Source organism: Pseudorasbora parva, chromosome 13 (genome assembly GCF_024679245.1).
Source record: "Pseudorasbora parva isolate DD20220531a chromosome 13, ASM2467924v1, whole genome shotgun sequence".
NCBI classification, from domain to species: domain Eukaryota; kingdom Metazoa; phylum Chordata; class Actinopteri; order Cypriniformes; family Gobionidae; genus Pseudorasbora; species Pseudorasbora parva.
In genome coordinates this window covers 18248123-18268577 of record NC_090184.1, presented here as the reverse complement: position 1 = coordinate 18268577, position 20455 = coordinate 18248123, and the positions used below count along the sequence as shown (strand labels likewise).

The 20455-nt window shown below is 42.0% G+C and overlaps 1 protein-coding gene and 1 long non-coding RNA gene across 7 annotated transcripts in view; one reads left to right on the top strand and one right to left on the bottom strand.

Moving 5' to 3' along the window:
* Positions 1-4599: 4599 nt before the first annotated feature.
* Positions 4600-6867, bottom strand: LOC137038124 (uncharacterized). Its single transcript, XR_010897393.1, has 3 exons — positions 6734-6867; positions 5461-5548; positions 4600-5365 (listed from the first exon to the last, which is right to left on the bottom strand). It is a non-coding gene; the product is annotated as an uncharacterized lncRNA (long non-coding RNA).
* Positions 6868-19415: 12548 nt separating this feature from the next.
* The window catches only part of gpat2 (glycerol-3-phosphate acyltransferase 2, mitochondrial), a 97032-nt gene continuing 95992 nt past the window's right edge, over positions 19416-20455 (top strand). For 2 of the 6 annotated variants that reach the window (XM_067413338.1, XM_067413333.1), the window contains exon 1: positions 19488-19866. The gene's annotated coding sequence lies outside the window, so the exon portion shown is untranslated. The other 4 variants (XM_067413335.1, XM_067413334.1, XM_067413336.1 and 1 more) reach the window with 4 other exon arrangements.

Genomic DNA, 20455 nt, shown 5'->3' with positions numbered 1-20455 from the left:
CGGATCCAATATAGAAGAAACAACATTGTGTTTTAATCTCAAATGTCTGCAAACCCTAGCCTGACAAGCCAGACCCACATCAAGGTGTCACCATTGACAGAGCTCAATCTGAGGGGGCGGGATAAACGGTTGTCTTTCAAACTCCCTCTGCACGCGATAGGATAGCGCTACACCAACCAGAGCAACGAAGGTGAAACAGAGCTTGTTGATAGATTAAAAATTCGCCGTATCCGGTCGGCTAAACTCCGAACACATCTTCCCTTTTTAAGAATGACTTCAGTGGCGTTCTTTGTTCTTTTCTCAGAGAAAAGCTTAACTCCAAGAGTTCCAGAATCGCAGTCAAAGCTGACTCGAAAGACCGCCGCCGTTCGCCAGTTTCTGTGTTTACTAGAAGCACGCAAATGCAACTCGGCCGTCGTCATTATGGCCCCGCCCACCGACTCTATACACGATGTGATTGGCCCGTCCAGATTGAGAGGAATACAGCTCAGAAGGGTATTGAGAGTTCCTAGACAACACTTGCGGGCAGATTAAATTTGCTGCCGCTAGGGTGGGTCTAGATTTCTAGGCTATGCAAATCCAGCATCGACCTCAGATTTGTTTGCGAACGATTCCGCAGTGAAATGAAGTGAACGTGTCTTCCCCACATCAGGAACTTCATTAAAAATAAAGTTCAACCACACATTTCTATAATATTAGGATACTAGGATACACAGCAACTGTGTTCTTTCACGTGCTGTAGATGTAATGACGTAAGGATGAAGCACAGGATCGTTTTCTGAGCCTGCTATAATAGCTTTTCTTTGACTAACAAGTACATTTTCAGCTCTGAAACTTAGAGGATATTCTTATATTACCATGACCTTTTATATTTCAAAAGCTCAAGGGAAAGTTGATTTCTCAATTCATCACCCCTTTAAATGTTTATTTTATTTCATAATTATTTTTAATCAAATTTGTCTATGATTTTGTTTATTTTTTATTTGAAAGGGTTACTTCAGCGATTAGCATATTTGTATCAGTAGAAACCCTGAAGTATATTCAAATGATTGTGCTTTCCCCCCTCATATCCCCAGAGACAAGAGATTTATGCATTTTATTTCTGGAAAAATTCCTCCTATGATGCAAATTGACGATATTAGCATTATAGAAGGAATGTTTGGCCAAAGGCTAAAGACTACAGCCAGCAGAGGGAGCCATTTCCGCATGTTTTGAATCCCCGCATGGGGGATGGGAGATCACACTCAGAGCTCAGCTCGCAGCTACAGGCACTCATTTAAACGGAGATATGGTGAGCAATGTAAGTCTTTTAACTTCTCAAATTAATTTCTATGAAAGTGAAGCTTGCAAAGGCATGAACTGAAACGCGCCAGACTGAACTCGCGTTGTGAATGTATGCCGTGAGTGTAGTCGCGATTCCCTCAGCTCTCATCACGAGAGCTCAGCTCATTTATCTCACTCCTACAGTTAGTGCTCAGTGCTGTGATACTCGCGCGGTGATTCACTCATTATATTGAACAGACACGTTCAGTTTTTAATTGTAGTGTCTTCTCCAACTCAGTTACAGTAATCAAGTTGGTGGATTTGGGAATGGCCTCACAGGGCAGCGAAGCATTCTGGGAATTGTAGTCTTTCATCTCCTTGAGACAAAAAATATTTTCTGTCTTTTCTCAGTCTAGAAAGCACCAAATTCAAAAATAATTTCACATTTCTACTACATTAATGACCCAGTTTAAATACAGATTCATCTTCCCAGCGCTGAAGTACCCCTTTAATAATTTATTAATCATATTTGAAGTATTTTATTTGTGTATATGCTTTTTATGTTAATTCTATTTGAATAATGCATTCATATTTATTTATTCAATTAATTATCATGATTGATATTTTTGACTGAAATTTACTGGAATTAGAAGACAGTTCTAAAAATATATATATATTTTTTTTTCATGGACACATGAAATGCTCAACCCATCATTAAGCACTGACCCTGTTTTAAAACAAAGCTGCTGTTTTTGACCCTGAGACGAGTTTGTTTAACAGCATGATTATATACAGCATGATAACTCTGAAAACACTACTGTAAAGCCATTCATTACATCCTGATGCAGTAAAATCAGTAACCCACTGGTCATTATCCCCTCATCTGCAGTAATTAGATCCCTCAGAGTGTCCCTTTAGCATTCCAGTAATAGGCTTCTCTCATCCTCTCTTTCCCACATCAATTACCACTACAAGTAGCAACCCACCTTCCATGCCAGTGATTCCCAATCCCAATCTATTTCTGATTCTCAATGGTTCGTCAGAGCCCACAGGTACTGTGGCTCAGGAAACAGTTGACTGGATAATGATGAATAGAGGCTGGATTAGTTTGCTGATTGGTATTAGTAGAGTCAGGAAGTCTTATCTTCGCACAAACATCCACAGACTCTGTTTATCATCATTTTGTCCCCCCACATATTTGCACTGAAACTTGTTCAATACTAATAGGGTTTCTAGGTGGTCTCCTGGGATGCTAAGAGCACCGTTTAAACCTATTGATGTTTATATAGGTAGTGTATAAAATGGCATATTACTGATTGTGTGGGTGCTGCTCTACATTTACCAGTATATTACTCAATACACGTTCTCACAGGAATTCGATCAGCAAATATACTCTTCAGTAATTCTCTTTTTATTATAAGACACAAGCCCACACTCATTAATCTCTGTCAGAAACGCATCTCAGTAGCTTTTGTTCTTAAGTATTTCATCAGACTATACTGGAAATTCATTCACTAATCGTCTGCATTTAATTCCTTGTTTTTTATGCAGCAGATCAATGAAAAAGAAGACTTGAGAGATGCTATTTAAAAATATATTTCACCCCAAAATGAAAAATGTTCAGCATTTGCTCATTCGTGTCATTTCAAACATGTATGACTTTCTGTCTTCTGCAGAACACAAAAGAAAAAAATTGTCGGCATCCAAACCATTATGTGACATCAGCTGGTTAGACTGTTTTAAGGCATCGAATAAACATTTTGGTCCAAAAATAACAAAAACTATGACTTGATTCAGCATTGTCTTCTCTTCCGGCTTTGTTTTGGATCCTCAAATAAAGATTCAAACGGTCATGAATCAGTGTATTGATTCATGATTCAGATTGTGTTTCAAACTGGCAAACTGCTGCAATCACATGACATTGGCGATCCGAATCAGCTGATTCATGACCGCTTGAATCTTTATTTGAGGAACACGGAAGAGAAGATGTGGTTTTTGTTATTTTTGGACCAAAATGTATTTTTCGATGCTTCAATAGAGTCTAACTAACCAACTGATGTCACATATGGACAACTTTAATAATGTTTTCATTACCTTCTGGACGTGGACAGCAAGTGGGCATACACTTACATTCAAAGGACAGAAAGCCCTCGGACTAATTCTAAAATATCTTAAACTGTGTTCCGAGGATGAACCGAGTTTCTTACGGGTGTGGAACGACATTGGGACGAGTCATTAATGAAAGAAATTTCATTTTTGGGTAAACTAACCCTTTAAAGGCAACTTATTGCATTTTCTTTCAAATTTATATGCGATACATTTGAGATACATCAATTACATTTAATGTGTATTAAGTGCGCTGGAAACATTGCATTTATTTCACACTTGAGTTGACTGTATATTTAGCTGACATTAAAGTATGTTTTAGTTCGGATTAATTGCTTGTCAGTACATTGAGCAGTGCACTTTAATTAAATTTTTAAGATACTAGAAGCGATTATAAAAGTACATATAAAGTTGTATCAAAGTCCCACTTAAGTGGTTTCAAAAAAATCACTCTTAATTGCAACTTATTGTATTTTATTTAAAATTAATATGTGATATACTTGAAATAAATAACATTTAAATGTGTATTAAGTGGGTCAAAAACATTGCATTTAATTCACACTTAAGAGTATATTTAGCTGACATTAAAGTATGTTTTATTTCACATTAATTGCTTGTCAGTACATTGAGCAGTGCACTTTAATTACAATTAATACACTAGAAACGATTATGAAAGTACATATAAAGTTGTATTTAAGTCCCACTTAAGTTGTTTAAAAAAAATCACTCTTAAATGCAACTTATTGTATTTTATTTAAAATTAATGTGATATATTTGAAATCAATTACATTTAATGTGTATTAAGTGTGTCCAAAAAATTGCATTTAATTCACAATTAAGTGTATTTATTATAAGTATATTATCAGTGTAATAAGTACACTTTATAAAAGTACACTAAAGAGCACTTTTTTCACAAGGGACTCTGGATCTTCAATAACCAATCGCTAACGTTTGGTTGTGACGTATGTCATGCGCCCTTCGCCTGTTTCTCACAAATCCGTCAAAATAAATGTGCAAGCCACCTCAGTGATAAAACCATAGGATAAAACCTAAAACTTGTGCATTCGAATTGTGATTGTGTTATGATGGACGGGAGAGTTTTGTGATCGGGAACGCACTGCTCACATGGTCCGTAACATGATTGTACACAGCAAAAAACATGTTGGGAGATTTATCACCACGGGTGTTAAAATTATCACTTTCCGGGTGAACATACAGGTCCGTCTTTGCTAGTGTTAAAACAACACTGACGAAAGTGTTCGTTATACAAACACTGTGTTAGTGTTTCTTTTTAGTCACTCAAGGTGTTGAGAAATGTATTACTCATAAGTGTACATTTAACACTTTATGGTGATTAATCTCACACACCCAGTGTATTTAATGTAAATACTTAAATACTAAAATGGCACTGTGAATGAAATTTAAAACAATTTATATATATTATTTTATTTTTTCCCCAAAAAAATCAAGTGACTACAAATTTATTTGAATATTTATTGAAATTGTAATATATCAATTCCATTACATTTATGTATTTGGCAGACACTTTTATCCAATGCGACTTACACTGCATTCAATACCATTTTTAATTAAAAAAAAAACATTTTTGTCAGTTTTGCTTTCGCCGGGAATCGCTACAGTAAAGCCATTGTTGTCACACATACAATTGAATAAAACAATTTCTTGTTATACTCCAATGCTATAATATCTTAAAAGTAATGTTTTAATTGAAAATACAAAAATTCAACATTGTATATATTAAATCAACCTTAATGTTAAAAAACTGTCTGGTTTGTAATTCATTCTGATAAAAAATACTATTCCTTTATAAATTAATACATTTACATTTGGCAGATAATTTTATCCAAAGCGACTTACATTGCATTCAATGTACGCATTTTTACATTTTATCAGTTCTTGCTTTCCCAATTCATCGATCCCACGATCTTGGCGTTGATATCGCTCCTCAAAATGATCCAAACACATAGTATCGTTCCTGTTAAAGAGACAAATTTGGTTAAAACAAGCACATTAAAAAAATCTAAGATAAAAAGTTTCAAACATCTTCAATCAACAAGCAGAGATACTTACATAGCCTGTCTTCCTTTCAGGATCGTTTAGGTTTGTAGAGTAAAAATGCCAAGGGCATACATAGATTGTGGCCTTAAGTGGTTTCCTTCTGCAATAATAAACAATATTCCATGAAACAAAAATCCTCCAAAGCAGAAAGCAAAAAAAAAAGACTCAAAATTATCAGGTCACTTTGTGATTTACTTCAGGTTATTTTTATACCAACACAGCAAGAAAACGTTATATTCAAAACATAAGCACTACTGTTACAGATTTACAATGCTACAACTAGAAAAGGCTAGTACAGAAAAAATCGCGCATGGAAGGGCACTAATGCATGTCTGCTCAACTAATACAAAATAAGACGAAAAATGTCAAATAGTACGAGTGTGCAATGTCGTGGAATGTATACGCCAAAACTCATTTCGGCGTGCATATGATACGCTCTCTTGGGTAGGTTTAGGGTAGTGGGGTGGGGGGTTCGTATGTATAATACGCCATAAATTGCGTCTCATATGCACGCAAAAAACAGCGTATCATACATTCCACGACATTGCACACTCGTACTCGATCTTGAGTTTCTATATATTGACTGAAGCAGTTCATGAAGAAAAGCGTGTCCTACGACATGTTTTCGACATTTTGGAGCGCTGTACAGAATGGTCGGCGTATGTTATCAAAGTACCACGAGAAGATTGCTAGAACACACAGAGCATTTCACTCGCAAAATGTTGCAGGCCGATCAGTATGCGCAGCGCCGACAATGATGGACCGTGCTATCCGTGGGTGCTCGGCAAGGGATCGAGCCCCGGCGTCACACAAGAAACAAAAAATTAAGAGCAATTAATTCATTCGATTAACGTCTGCTTTCTCATTTGAATGACATTTCAAAACACCAGAATTAACTCGTAGTTACGGGGTGAAAGATATAAACGGTCTTATAAAGGTTGGAAGCCCTAAAGATACTGTTATGCCAATGAGAAGAAATAACTATCCAAGTCCAGTGAGTTAAAAAATGACACATAATGTTAATGCTGCTACATTATTACAAAATTAGTACAACGAAATTAAGTCACTTACGTAAATCTCGTCCTCCATTAACGAATTTAGTGTGTTAGTGGGGGTTATTCAGTTATGTTAAACTGAATGGCGGATCAAAAGCGCGCTAAATTTAAACTGAGGTAAAAAAAAAAAAAACGCTAACAGAGTTAAGTCAACCACATCGGCTACGTTACTCATTATACAAGCTCATTAATAAATCACAAGTTGATAAGATAATAATACTATACTATACCTTGTCCTTGTAACCGTTGTGTGTGCAGGGAAATCCATAAAGATGGAGAGACCGAAGGATGAGCTGGGAAATTTAAAATGCTCTGCACATGCGCAGATGTTGATTGTTAACACCCAAAGGAAACACTGTGCTTTAACACCCAAAGGAAACACTGTGCTCTATCACTAAACAAGTGATAAAGCATATAATATTTGTAAATTAACACCAGTTCCCTTATCGAGTCGGTTCCTCGACATTACGTATGGGGGAAACCCTTTTCCTCGAAATGCTGAAGCCTGATTGAATCACTCTATTGCTTTGCAATAGCCAATGGCGTCCTGGCAATCGCCTGATTGGCTGGCCCAGCCACTATAAAAGCGATGTCAGGCGCCAAAAAACCTCAGAATCTTTCTTCTTCACCTGGAGCCTGGTTTCGTCGTTGATTTACGCTACGAGAGTGGACCACGCGGATTGCGAATCCCCTCTTGCGTTCCGGCGGATTACTAACTTCAAGATGTCTCTTTGTCGCGAGTGTGGCGGGCCCGTCGATTTTCCGGACGCACACGAGGATTGTGTGCTGTGTCTGGGCCTAGCCCATGCTGAGGCGGCATTGGAAGGATCAGATTGCCGAGCCTGTGAGGAATTGCCAATCAGGATCCTTCGTGCGCGGCTAGCCGTCGTTCGCGGCGACGACCCGCTGCCTCCTGCATCTCCTCAGCCCGCCGCCGTCGAGCCGCGGGCCGGCAGATCGCAGGTAACCCCTTCAAGGGGCTCTGCGGGGGGTTTGACGTCGGCCCATCCCCCACGTTGCCCTCGCGTGTCAGAACCCCCACTCACCTATGTTGAGGATAGTTCCCGCCCTCCGGCCGAAGCGCGGGAAATGGTCTCATTCGGATACGGAGAGGACGACGCCATGTCCACGAGTGCTTCCGATCCGGGTGCCTGGTCGGAAGTTCCTTCAGAGGCTGGCTGTACCTCAACCTCTCTGGATACGGAACTGATGAATATTCTTTCAGAGGCAGTGGCGGTTATGGAGCTGGACTGGGCGGCACCTGAACAGCCGTCCAAACGCTGGATGGACGGGTCCTTCCTCGGCGCTAGCCACCAGGCGGACGTCGCGCAGAGGCCCGCCCCCTTCTTTCCCGAGCTCCACGAGGAGCTCACTCGTTCATGGCGCTCCCCTCACTCAGCTCGGGCCCATGCTCAAGGGACTCAACTGCTCACGACAGTGGAAGGGGCGGAGAAAAAAGGATACGCCAGACCGCCTCCCGTCGAGGACGCCGTCGCGGCTCACTTATGCCCGTCCCGCGGTTGGAAAGCCGCCTCACTGCCTTCTAAGCCATGCCGAGCCACTGCTCACATCGCTGAAAAGGCATATATTTCAGCAGGACATGCAGCATCTGCCCTCCACACGATGGCAATCCTGCAGGTCTTCCAAACGCGACTCCTGCGGTCCCTGGACGAGGAAGGCCCGGACCCAGAATCAGTCCGTAAGCTGCGCATAGCAGCGGACCTCGGATTGGCCGCTTCTAAGAAGGTGGCCCAGGGAATCGGCCGCAACATGGGCAGCCTCGTTGTCCTGCATCGACATCTGTGGCTGACACTCACGGAGATGCGGGACGCGGAGAAGAAGCAACTCCTCGACGCGCCGGTAAGCCCGCAGGGCCTCTTTGGCGTCGCGGTGGAGGCGTTTTCAGAGAAGTACACGGAGGCATTGAAGCAATCTAAGATGCTGCCGCATCTTCTCCCCAAACGATCGAATGCGCTTCCCAGAGCGAGGTCCAGATCGTCATCGGCTCAACGTCAGGCAGGTTACGCTGGGCGCGCGCCTGTCCAGGGCGGGAATCCGCGCCGCGAGCCGGAACCGCCACTCCGTCAGAGGCAGTTCAGGAAACCCCGTTTCGGGGCGAAGTCGGCCCCTCATCATCAGGGTCGGCAGGCGGAGAAAAAGGAGCAGCGCTCCTGATGTTCCTGTGAGGAGGAAAAGAGCGCGGCCCGCGCACGACAGCGGACCGGCGGCCAAAAGAGCGCGTTCCCGCTCAGAGTTCTTTCAGCAGCCAACAAAGAATCCCAATGTGCATTCAAATGTTGTGTCAAATACAATGTACTGTGTTGCAATAAAACGTAACATGACTCACCAAAAGAGCTCTTTTCCTCCATTAACTACTGTCCGCGACATAAGCGAAACCTCTCCCTCGGGAGATGTTTGGCGGAGCGGAAGCTCGGCGCAACCCGAGTTTTTAAATGTCTCCGTGGGTCAGACCACAGACACATCACCTGCCGTCATTGTAAGCAGCGATGCTCTGCCGGCGACTGGCACGACGCCCTCGCCGCAGCGAACACCGCCGTCACTATTGTCGAACCACCTAAGCGCGTGGGCACAGCTACCGGCGGCGTCAGAGTGGGTGATCAACACTGTAAAGCGCGGCTACACGCTACAGTTCGCTCGCAGACCACCCCGCTTCAACGGTGTGATTATGACAGAAGTGTCGGAAGAGAGCGCCCCACTGTTACGGGCAGAAATCTCCTCCCTCATAGCGAAGCAAGCGATAGAGATGGTACCCGAGGAACAGAGGGAGTGCGGGCTGTACAGCCGCTACTTCCTTGTTCCGAAAAAGGACGGGGGCATGCGCCCCATTTTAGATCTAAGACCGCTGAACAAAGCGCTCGCGAAACGATCGTTCAAAATGATTACAGTGAAGCAAATCCTGGCGCACATTCAGCCCGGGGATCATTTCATTGCGGTGGATCTGAAAGACGCTTATTTTCACATCCAGGTAGCCCCTCATCACAGGCGTTTTCTGCGATTTGCGTTCGAAGGTGTTGCATTCCAGTTCAAAGTGTTACCCTTCGGCCTAGCGCTGGCCCCCCGTACATTTACGATGTGCATGAATGCGGCGCTTTCTCCCCTGAGACTCAGTGGAATGCGCGTGCTAAACTATCTCGACGACTGGCTGATCCTTGCTCAATCGAAAAGTGTGCTCGAGGAACACAAACAGATGCTCCTCGCTCATTTAGCGCGCCTAGGTTTGTCTGTGAACATGCAGAAGAGCACGCTTCAGCCCTGCCAATCCATTACCTTTCTGGGTATGGTTTTGGACTCGCGCACGATGATCGCGCGCTTATCGACACAGAGAATCCAGTCCATTCACAATACACTGGCCTCGTTTGTGCGAGACAGGGCAGTCACTTTAAAAACGTTCCAGAGACTACTGGGTCTAATGGCGGCTGCAGCCTCCGTCTGTCGGCTGGGCTTACTGCATATGAGACCGCTGCAGCTCTGGCTACAGAACAGAGCCCCATCACACGCGTGGAGGGCAGGGACAGAACGCCTTGTCATAACGCGAGCATGTCTCGAGACCTTGACGCCCTGGTTCGGCACAGCTATGTTCGAACAGGGTGCTGCTATGGGCAGGGTGGTCAGGAGGATAGTGGTGACCACAGACGCATCGCTGTCAGGCTGGGGAGCCCTCTGCGATGGCAGACCAGCGTTCGGTACGTGGACGGGAGACCAAAAGCGCTGGCATATAAACTGCTTGGAGATGGAGGCTGTTCGTCTGGCGCTGCAGGTTTTTCTTCCGTTTCTGAAGGACCGTCATGTTCTGATCAGAACAGACAACACGGCGGTGATCGCGTATATCAATCGCCAGGGAGGAATGCGCTCCCGCGCCCTACACGGCTTGGCGAGACGCCTGCTGTTGTGGACGGATCGGGCACTTCTCTCGATCCGGGCAGTACATATACCGGGCAGCTTGAACCGCGGAGCCGACATGCTGTCCAGGGAGGGCATTGTTCATGGGGAGTGGAGACTGCATCCCCAAACAGTAAAGATGGTCTGGAGCATCTTTGGCGAAGCGGAAATAGACCTCTTTGCGTCGGAAGAGAACACTCACTGCCCTCTATACTTCTCGCTGACGACCGCTCCCCTGAAAGGGGACGCGCTGTCGAGCCGTTGGCCCACGGGTCGGAAATACGCGTTCCCCCCAGTCAAAATAATGCCGCTAGTGCTGCAAAAGATCAGGGAGGAGAGGGACGCTCTGCTTTTGGTAGCGCCAAAGTGGCCCAACCAACCGTGGTTCCCGGAGCTGATGAACATGTCGTCAACTCCTCCGTGGCGAATTCCACTGAGGAGGGATCTGTTGTCCCAGGCGAGGGGCTCCATATGGCACCCCAGGCCGGAATTGTGGGACCTACACGTGTGGAAAATCAGTGTGGAGTGAACCAGTTGGATGCTTCACACCGAGTCTGGCTCACGCTAGCAGAGTCCAGAGCACCGTCAACGAGGCGCTTATACGCACTGAAATGGGGAGTGTTTGCGCACTGGTGTGATAGCAAAAATGAAGACCCTGTGGTTTGTGCTATTCCCGTAGTTTTAACCTTCCTACAGGAACGTCTGGATAATGGCAGCTCTCCCTCTACGTTGAAGGTCTATGTGGCCGCTATCGCAGCCTCTCATAGTATACTGGATGGCCGTTCAGTGGGTAAACACCCCTTAATAACGAGCTTTCTTCGGGGAGCGAGGCGACTGAATCCCCCTCGCCCTCGCCAAATGCCAGTATGGGACCTAGCCTTAGTGCTCAGAGCGCTATCTGACACACCGTTCGAACCAGCTGAGTCTATCGAACTGAAAGTGCTCTCATTTAAGACGGCGCTGCTGCTCGCGCTGGCGTGTGGGAAGCGGGTAGGTGATCTACATGCCCTCTCAGTTAGTAATGCTTGTATGCAGTTTGGTCCAGACGATTGTATGGTCAGACTCACGCCCAGACACGGCTACACGCCTAAAGTGCTCTCAACCCCGTTCAGGGCCCAGGTTGTCACGATACAAGCTTTTTGTTCCACAGAGCCAACCTCAGATTCAGCGTCACAGAAGTGCGCCTTGTGCCCCGTGCGTGCGCTGCGTGCTTATGTAGACAGAACTAGTCAGATTCGAAGTTCAGAACAGCTCTTCGTCTGCTACGCTGGCGCCAGGAAAGGTGGCCCGCTGTCGAAGCAGAGACTGTCGCACTGGATTGTGGAGGCTGTGCGCCTAGCTTATCATTCCCAGGGACTTGACTGCCCGATAGGAGTGCGTGCCCACTCTACTAGGAGTCTGGCATCTTCATGGGCCTGGGCTAAAGGTATGTCTATTCAAGACATTTGCCTTGCGGCAGGCTGGTCATCTCACAACACTTTTGCGAAATTTTATAACTTAGATATTCCCTCGTTTGCACCACACGTTCTGTCAGTGCAGGAGGAGAAGGCTGAACAGCCATTGGACGACTGAGTCACCTGAAGACACGCCCCAACCCAGCGCGTGTTTCAGACGTGGTTTCAACTAGGTCGTCTAAGCAGCACGGGACAATACAGAGTCAAGTTAACTCTATAGCGCCTTTAAGTCATAACCACATTTTCAGTGTTATCCCCATTATCTATGCCCGCTTATCCACGCCGGCTATATATTCGAGCACCAACATCTTGTTGCCTTATTCACCCCCTGTAATTCACTAGTCCAACGTAGTTCGACTGTATACAAGGGAGACGCTGACAGTGTCAACGCAGAGTTGGCTCTCTGCCAGGGTTTTCAACCAGGTCCGATACCTGACCTGAAGGGGGAGGGGCGAACGCGCTGATACCAGTGGTTACAGCCGAAAGCGCCATTGGCTCTGTTGTACCGGGCCGACTCTATTTTCTTTTCACACGGCGGGGTTTTATACGTTCCCCATACGTAATGTCGAGGAACCGACTCGATAAGGGAACGTCTCTGGTTACTCAACGTAACCTTAGTTCCCTGAGAGGAGGGAACGAGACATTACGTAAACTGCCGTGTGAAACGCCTCCTCATTGCCTCAATAGATCTCGTTCAGTCGAAAGATTCTGAGGTTTTTTGGCGCCTGACATCGCTTTTATAGTGGCTGGGCCAGCCAATCAGGCGATTGCCAGGACGCCATTGGCTATTGCAAAGCAATAGAGTGATTCAATCAGGCTTCAGCATTTCGAGGAAAAGGGTTTCCCCCATACGTAATGTCTCGTTCCCTCCTCTCAGGGAACTAAGGTTACGTTGAGTAACCAGAGACGATTTTATCACTAGATGCCCAACACCAGGTTTTTATCCCTCAGTAATTTGCTGTGTATGCTGTAAATAAAATGTCATATTTTTAATTTCTGTAAATAACAGACCAATTCGAATGTTTACGTGCTTTTGTTTTAATTTGTTTGAGCAGTGATTAATATTGCTTTTGAAAATACTTGCCAGCATTTTAAAGAAATACAAGTCAAGAAATGCATCCAAATAACAGCAAAGCAACCGTATGGTGCTCTGCAGTGGTCAAAAAGGATATAAAGAATGAATTTTGAAGTGATATATTCTTGAAAACTCAAAGATGTGGATTCGGACAGCTATTACATCACCACACGACCTTTGTGCTTGTAAAACCAGTAGGTAACTCGGCCGGGGATTTTTACGCGGGTGGTGGGAAACGGACGGCAATAAAATAACTCACTAGTCCCTGTAAATGATGGCAATACCTTCCGACCCCACGAGAAACAGTTGCCGTCCGAATAGCTTCAGCCAACTCCTTCACCACTAACAGAGCGAGCTAGAAAATCAAACTTTTCCCGAATTCCCGCTGTTGGGGAGGAGGGCCACAACATCAGGGCCACCAACAAACCCCAGCAAAGATTGTTCTTGCTCTGGCTTTAACTTCTGAATATTTGGCAGTTGGAGTTCACGCCACCTTTAAAAGCCCTTTTTAAACCTTGTTTTCACATCTTAAGCTTATCAAGTCTTTTTTTTTCTGTAGCCACTCCGAAGTCCGACATCTTTTTCATTTTACGAGTGAAACTCTAGTTCTCAGTGATTGTTTGAACCTCTCTGGATCTACCATCAAACTGATAAGTTTAATTATATCAAGTACTGTGAGAAAAAGCAATAAATCTCCACCTCCACAACCTTACGTGCAATTATAGCCTACAGTGGTGGTCACAATTGTTGGCACCCCTGGTAAAATCAAATATAAATCTGCATTGTTTATCCTTTTGATCTTTTTTTTTAAATCACAAAAATCTAACCTTTCATTGAAGTGAAAGAATCGAAAAGGGAGGTTAAATCCAACACAATCATGGTAATGCAATATCAATAGTACGAATGTGAAATCTCGTGGAATGGATACGCCACAATGAGTTTTGGCATGCAAATGCTAAGCAGTTTTTCGCATGCATATGATACACACTTTATGGCGTGCATATGACACACTTTTGGGTAGGATTAGGGTGGTGGGGTGGGGGGTTTGTAAGTATAATACGCCATAAAGTGCGTATTATATGCATGCGAAAAACTGCGTACCATATGCATGCCAAAACTCATTTTCTACACTGGTTTTGAGGCTCTCTCCTAAACGCTGGGTTTTGATGGGCGTGCCGCACTGGAGACTTGGAAGTAAGCGCCCACAGCTATATTGGATAAGATTTTATCCAGGATTTTATCCTTAAGCTCACATATCCTTAAGCTCACAAGACATATTTAATGAGCTTAAGCTCCCCTGTCAGTTCACATGAGGGAGAGGAGAGATTGTTTTGAAAGCGGCAACCAGAATGATTCTCTCGATCACAGGGTTCGTAAACGTTTTTATCAAACAAACACAATGATTTATTTCTCATCCACCTGCGATTGATTGGACTTGTATTTTTATATTACACATAGCCAGCACAATCTGTCCATATATGCGCGAACCACACGCTCACACACACACACGAACGCACGCACACACACACACACACACACACATGCACGCCGGCCTTCAAAGGTCAGGTCGAGAGAGACAACAACACAGATCAAGAACGGAATATAAAGAGATTCCTCTGCCTGCCGGGCTTTGCGAGCCCTGGCCCATACGTCTCTGTGTCCAGCGTGCTTAAGTAATGTTCTGTTAGACACGCACACATAAGCAAACCAATCTATAACAATGCAATACTATTACATATAAAACACGTTTTACTCACATAAGTGTGTTGCACCATTCTGTTGGATCCAAATCCAGCATCAACCAGATTTGTTTACAAACGATTCCGTAGTGAATGAAGTGAACATGTCTTCCCCACGTGAGCTGGAACTTGATTAAAAAATAAAGTTCAACCACACATTCCTAATATTAGATCCGTAGGAAGCTTATGCCAGCGACTGTGTTCTTCCCCAACCAGGAATAGCGCAATATCTTGCCATCTTCCTCAGCCTGATCACCTTTATGAGTTGGTGGGTGAGGCTACTGATTAGAGGTGCTGTAGAGGCAGTGTTTCTAGTGCTATGACGTAAGAATGAAGCACAATATCGTATGCTGGGCCTTGATGTCTATAAAAGCTTTTCTTTGACTAACAAGGAAGTTTTCAGCTCTGAAACGTAGAGGACATTCTTATATTACCATGACCTTTTATATATCAAAAACTCAAGGGTGAGGTTGATTTCTCAATTCATCACCCCTTTAAGAAGTTTCAGACAATAAAGATATTCTGAATCTGCCTGAAAGAGGACATGTCTCTATATCATCCTAATGCATGGTGAGGAGGAGAGTTTAAGTGCATAAAGACTCTCCAAGATCACAGATGGGAGAATCGCAAAGATTAGTTCAGTCTTGGGGTAAGACAGCCAACAAATGTTGTTTGAGAGGGTTTCAAAAAAAAATATCCTCGCTCATTCAGAAACAAACTCTAGCATATACTGGAACTTCAGAAGAGACCTGATTCTGTGTTCAGATTAAACAATAAAAAGAGCTTTTTGGCAGCAAATCCACCAGATGGGTTTTGTGCAAACAGGGGTAAAAAGTACCCCATGTCCACGTTTAAAAATACAGCTGTTTTTTTAATGTTGTGGGCCTATTTTTATTTTATTTTTTTGCCAGAGGTACATCTTGTTCAGATACGTGGTATCATGGATTCTATACAACAGATAAAAAATCAAAACATGACAGCCTAGAAATCTAATAATGGGCCGTGGTTGTATCTTCCATGCAGTACAACAATCCAAAACAAAAATTTGTCACTGAACACAAAATGAAGCTTCTGACATGGTCTTCCCAGTTCCCTGATCTGAACTCATAAAGAATGAGTGGCTGAACTGAAGAGAAGAAGCACCAACAGAGGAGCTGAATCTGAAGGATCTGGAGAGATTCTGTTTGGAGGAATGGTCTCTGATCTCTTGTCAGGTGTTCTTCAAACTCATCAGGCATTTTAGGAGAACACTCAGAGCTGTTATCTTGGGAAAAGAAGGTTGCAAAAGTATTTAATAAATGTGTGCCAATAATTATGGCCGACGTGTTTTGGAGAAAAGCATTTATTTCATAATGTAATTTTATTACCCCACTTTTAATTATTTTACTTGAATGAAAGGTAAGATTTTTGTGATTTTTTTGGAATAAAAGATCAAAAGGATAAACAATGCAGATTTATTTATTACAGCCATATTTGATCATATTTACCAGGGTTGACAACCATTTTGACCACCAACTGTACTTCCCGGGACACCTTTATGTGTACAGATGTGGCTTATGACGCAAAGATTTGCTTACATTTCCCACAGAAATCCACCAGTACCACTGGAATTAAAAACAGAATTACAGCTTACCTTTGTAAACTCAGATACGGTAAGCATATTTTTCAACACTGGCTGGTTATATACTTGCTCAAAAAATATTTGGGATAATTTTAACCCAACAAAAAGTTACGCACTGCAGCTTTAAATAGATATAATTTCACAATATCATGCAATTAAGATACTGAAGACTCAAAAACATATTTATAATAATATAAAGTTTGAATTACAAGAAGCTACAACATCAGCTTTTATTTTAGGCTAATGTGCTTGTGTTATATTGTTAATAATACAAATTATTGCCATAATATAACAAATTATTGCTCCCAGACCTAAACTAGCAGTAAAAACCTGAATGTGTATATTTACGAATGTGGGCGAGGATGAATGTTTTGGAGAGGGTGGAAAAACGGAAAAGTGGTTTTTCTATACATAAAAAAGCAAGGGTCTAAGGGTGAGGAGGAAAAAAAAGAAAAGAGACAAAAGAGAGAACATACCGTATTGTTATTTTCAACAGACAGGGTCATATCTCATTTGTAAGCACCCACTTTTACACCTACACGGTGCAAGCACACACACACAACAGTGCTGTAAACACATGTGTGCCAAAGAGGTACAAGTACCTGTGCAGAAAATAAACCTTTTGGACAATGTCTGGCATTGACGTCACGCAATTTCCTTTCCGGATGAATGTTAATTAACAGTGTCACCTATAAAAACTAACATGTGGCTACAGACACTCACACAGTGCTATTCACAATACTTCAGCTATTTCGAGGCCTCTTCAGTCGATAATATCTCCACTAAGTATCTGTTTGATGCTTTTGTCTTTTGAACTGTATGCCTTTTGCCCTGTAAGCACCATTCAAAGCAACTGGTTATAGGTTTGGTTTAGCTGTCAATTTTGTGTGAAGCAAAATAAGTATATAGAAAAACAAGGGATGTGCTTCAAAGCAGGGTTTTTAAAACTTGGGTTTAAGGACCACGGGAACGCTTCAAGGAATGGTCTGTGGAAAAGTTAATAGAAAAACATGTGCAAAAACAATAATAATGAAAAATAAGATTACATAAACAAACTGTAGAAAATAAACTAAACTGATAAATAAACTGATTTAAAAAAACATCTAAATAAATATAAAGTAGTATAGAGTAGAACAAAGTAATGTAATAGATACAAAAAATAATCTCTTAATACTATTTTATGCATATTTATAATATTAATATCACCGCATAAATTACGTCTTTATACATGACAATACTAGAATGACAAGCCAGACCCACATCAAGATGTTTGGTCTGGAAACTCACCATTGACAGGGTTCAATCCGAGGGGCGGGATAAACGGTTGTCTTTCAAACTCCCTCTGCACGCGATAGGATAGTTTTGCCTACCGGATAAGTTGAAAGTTTACTAGCTCTGCTTCACCTTCGTTGCTCTGGTTGGTTGTAGAGCTATCCTATCGCGTGCAAAGGGGGTTTGAAAGACAACCGTTTATCCCGCCCCTCGGATTGAGCCCTGTCAATGGTGAGTTTCCAGACCAAACTTCTTAATGTGGGTCTGGCTTGTCAAGCTAAGCGACAATACGATTGCAAATGAACCAACAAGCCAACATGACACACAACATATTCAAGCAAAGGCCAGCATAATATAATAGTTCTCGGCTAATATCTGTCATGTGTTTTGAATAATGACGTGCACTGAGAGAGCGCTCTCTTCTCAACATCATTATTAGACACGCCCCTTTACCTGCTGATTGGCTACAAGTTTGTTATTGGACTCGGCCGAGTCCGTTTTGTAAAACGTTTTTGAAATAACACTTACCTTAATATTGACATTATTATCTGCATATAGATAATATTGTTCTGTCTAATATACATTATTATATCTGCAATACATTATCTGCAAATATACATTGTTGCTTCTGTTCGGTTTACTCTATAGGGTTTATTGCTGCTCTCACTGCTCTCTTCCATGCTAGGCTGCATGGATGCGCAGGGAGAACCATACCGCCAATCTAAACTATATTCTAGGCTAATTGTCTATAATCTTTGATGACAGTGATCCTGACAAAACTGTATTAGTACCGTTATGTAATCCCTTTGTTGTCTGGTTTTGTCGTATAATTGCCAGGAATCTTTTAAAATCATTAGGATTCTTGTAAATCCTATTTCACTTAGGCCTATGTTATGTCAGGAGATCTTAAGTCTTTTTTTTTAAAAAATCATTGGGTCTAATCCCTCATTACATCAACGTATTAATGTTTTGCATGTAAAAATAAATCCAATAAGAGGGAGTTTGTGCCTTTGGACTGAAATGAAACAGTGTCTGTAATGCAATCAGCGAGCATCTCTTATTACCTAGGCAGCTGGCCTTTTATGTATCAGGTCACATTATCTTATGCCAAAGGACAGCATTGTATCAAAAGAAGAAAAAGATGTGGTGATATCTGCATGACGTGAAATCAAACATCTCCAAAAACCTTTCAAAATGATTTCATTTTAAAAGCATTATAATGAAAGTTGGCTTGTTATGATATAAAGTGATGGCAACCTTGCAAACATCTTCCGAGCCAGAACAAAGGTTATAAAATGGAGACCTGGGCTTCAAGATGTGCTTTGAACAAATTTTCTGGAGAGTTGAGCAAACATGATGACTTATTCAACATCCGGACGTCTGTATACCAGCATAATCCTGTTCAAATAAATAAGACAAGAGGCAGAGAAAATAAAAAAAATAAAAAAAACATGAACAGAATGAAAAAGAAGACAATACAGCCGGGGATGAAGAAGGTTTGGGGCTTGTTAAAATAAAGGGGAAAAGAGAATAACAAAAATGCTGAATACTAAAAGTCTTCGTGGACCTATAGGTAGGTGTGAGACTGCAGATGCAGATACAAAAACAACAGAAGCAAAGAATAAACATCATTTTAAATCAAATGTCATTTAATTTATTATTTTCTCCAGCAATAATATAATATAATATAATATAATATAATATAATATAATATAATATAATATAATATAATATAATATAATATAATATAATATAATATAATAATATAATATAATATAATATAATATAATATAATATAATATAATATAATATAATATAATATAATATAATATCTTTATGACCTCACCTGTAGGGGGCGATGAACGGATGAGCTGCACAAGTAACGGCCAGTTTAATTGCTGCAGGTGAGTGATGCATGTCAGTCATTCTTTCTTTACTTCATCAAAACATTAATTTTATTTTGTAGCTTAACTCTTTAAATACAAACAGTGAGCAATATTAGGTGATTCTGTGGAAGACGGTGGACTTTAACGAACACCGGGACACATCAAGCCTCGTCCCATATTAATACCGAGGAGGCCTTTTTATATTATCAAATGTGCGTAACTTAGGTCGATTGGGAAGTTACTTTATTTTTGTTTTTCTCTTAGTCCTAATTTTGCATAATGGATAAGCACACTTTGAGTTCGTACCCTTGAGCTGTTCTACTTTTGTCTGTCAAAGGAGCAGACAACCTTTGTTAGCAACGTGCCCTGAATCTTTTTTCGAAATGTGCTTTCATATATGGAACTGCTGGCGCCGGGTGAGTAAATCATCCATATTATATTATTCATTTATAAATTATATTGTGATGACACGCAGTTCTCTTACGTGAGTCAAATATCAAAAGGAAGAGTTCCACGTGCTGCTGCTGAGCGCGTGCGCGTGAAGTAGAGCTGACTGTCGCATCAGTCTCGTGAGAGATGCGGGTTTGGCGAGTCAGGCCACTTTATGGGAAAATAAATATACGGGGGTCATTATGTACTACGTTTTTTTTTTTGATAAATATTAGTCACCATAAAATCTAGATTGACAGTAATTATTGAATATTAACTCATTGTTTTATATTATTATAATTATTATCTCTTATTATACCTCTCTTCGCAGTCTGTCAGTAATGCTCTTTAGTTCCTGTCTCGTTGATCAGCTTTTCTTAGAGAATAATCAATAATAATAATAATAATATACTTAACCCCAAAATTTAAATTCAACCAGGCAGTTGATGGTAGTAGCCATTGACTTCCATACTATTATCAAAAGTCAATGGCTACCATCAGCTGTCTGGTTACAAACACATTCTTCAAAATATAATCTTTTAAGTTCAACAGAAGAAAGATACGTGCAGTGTTATT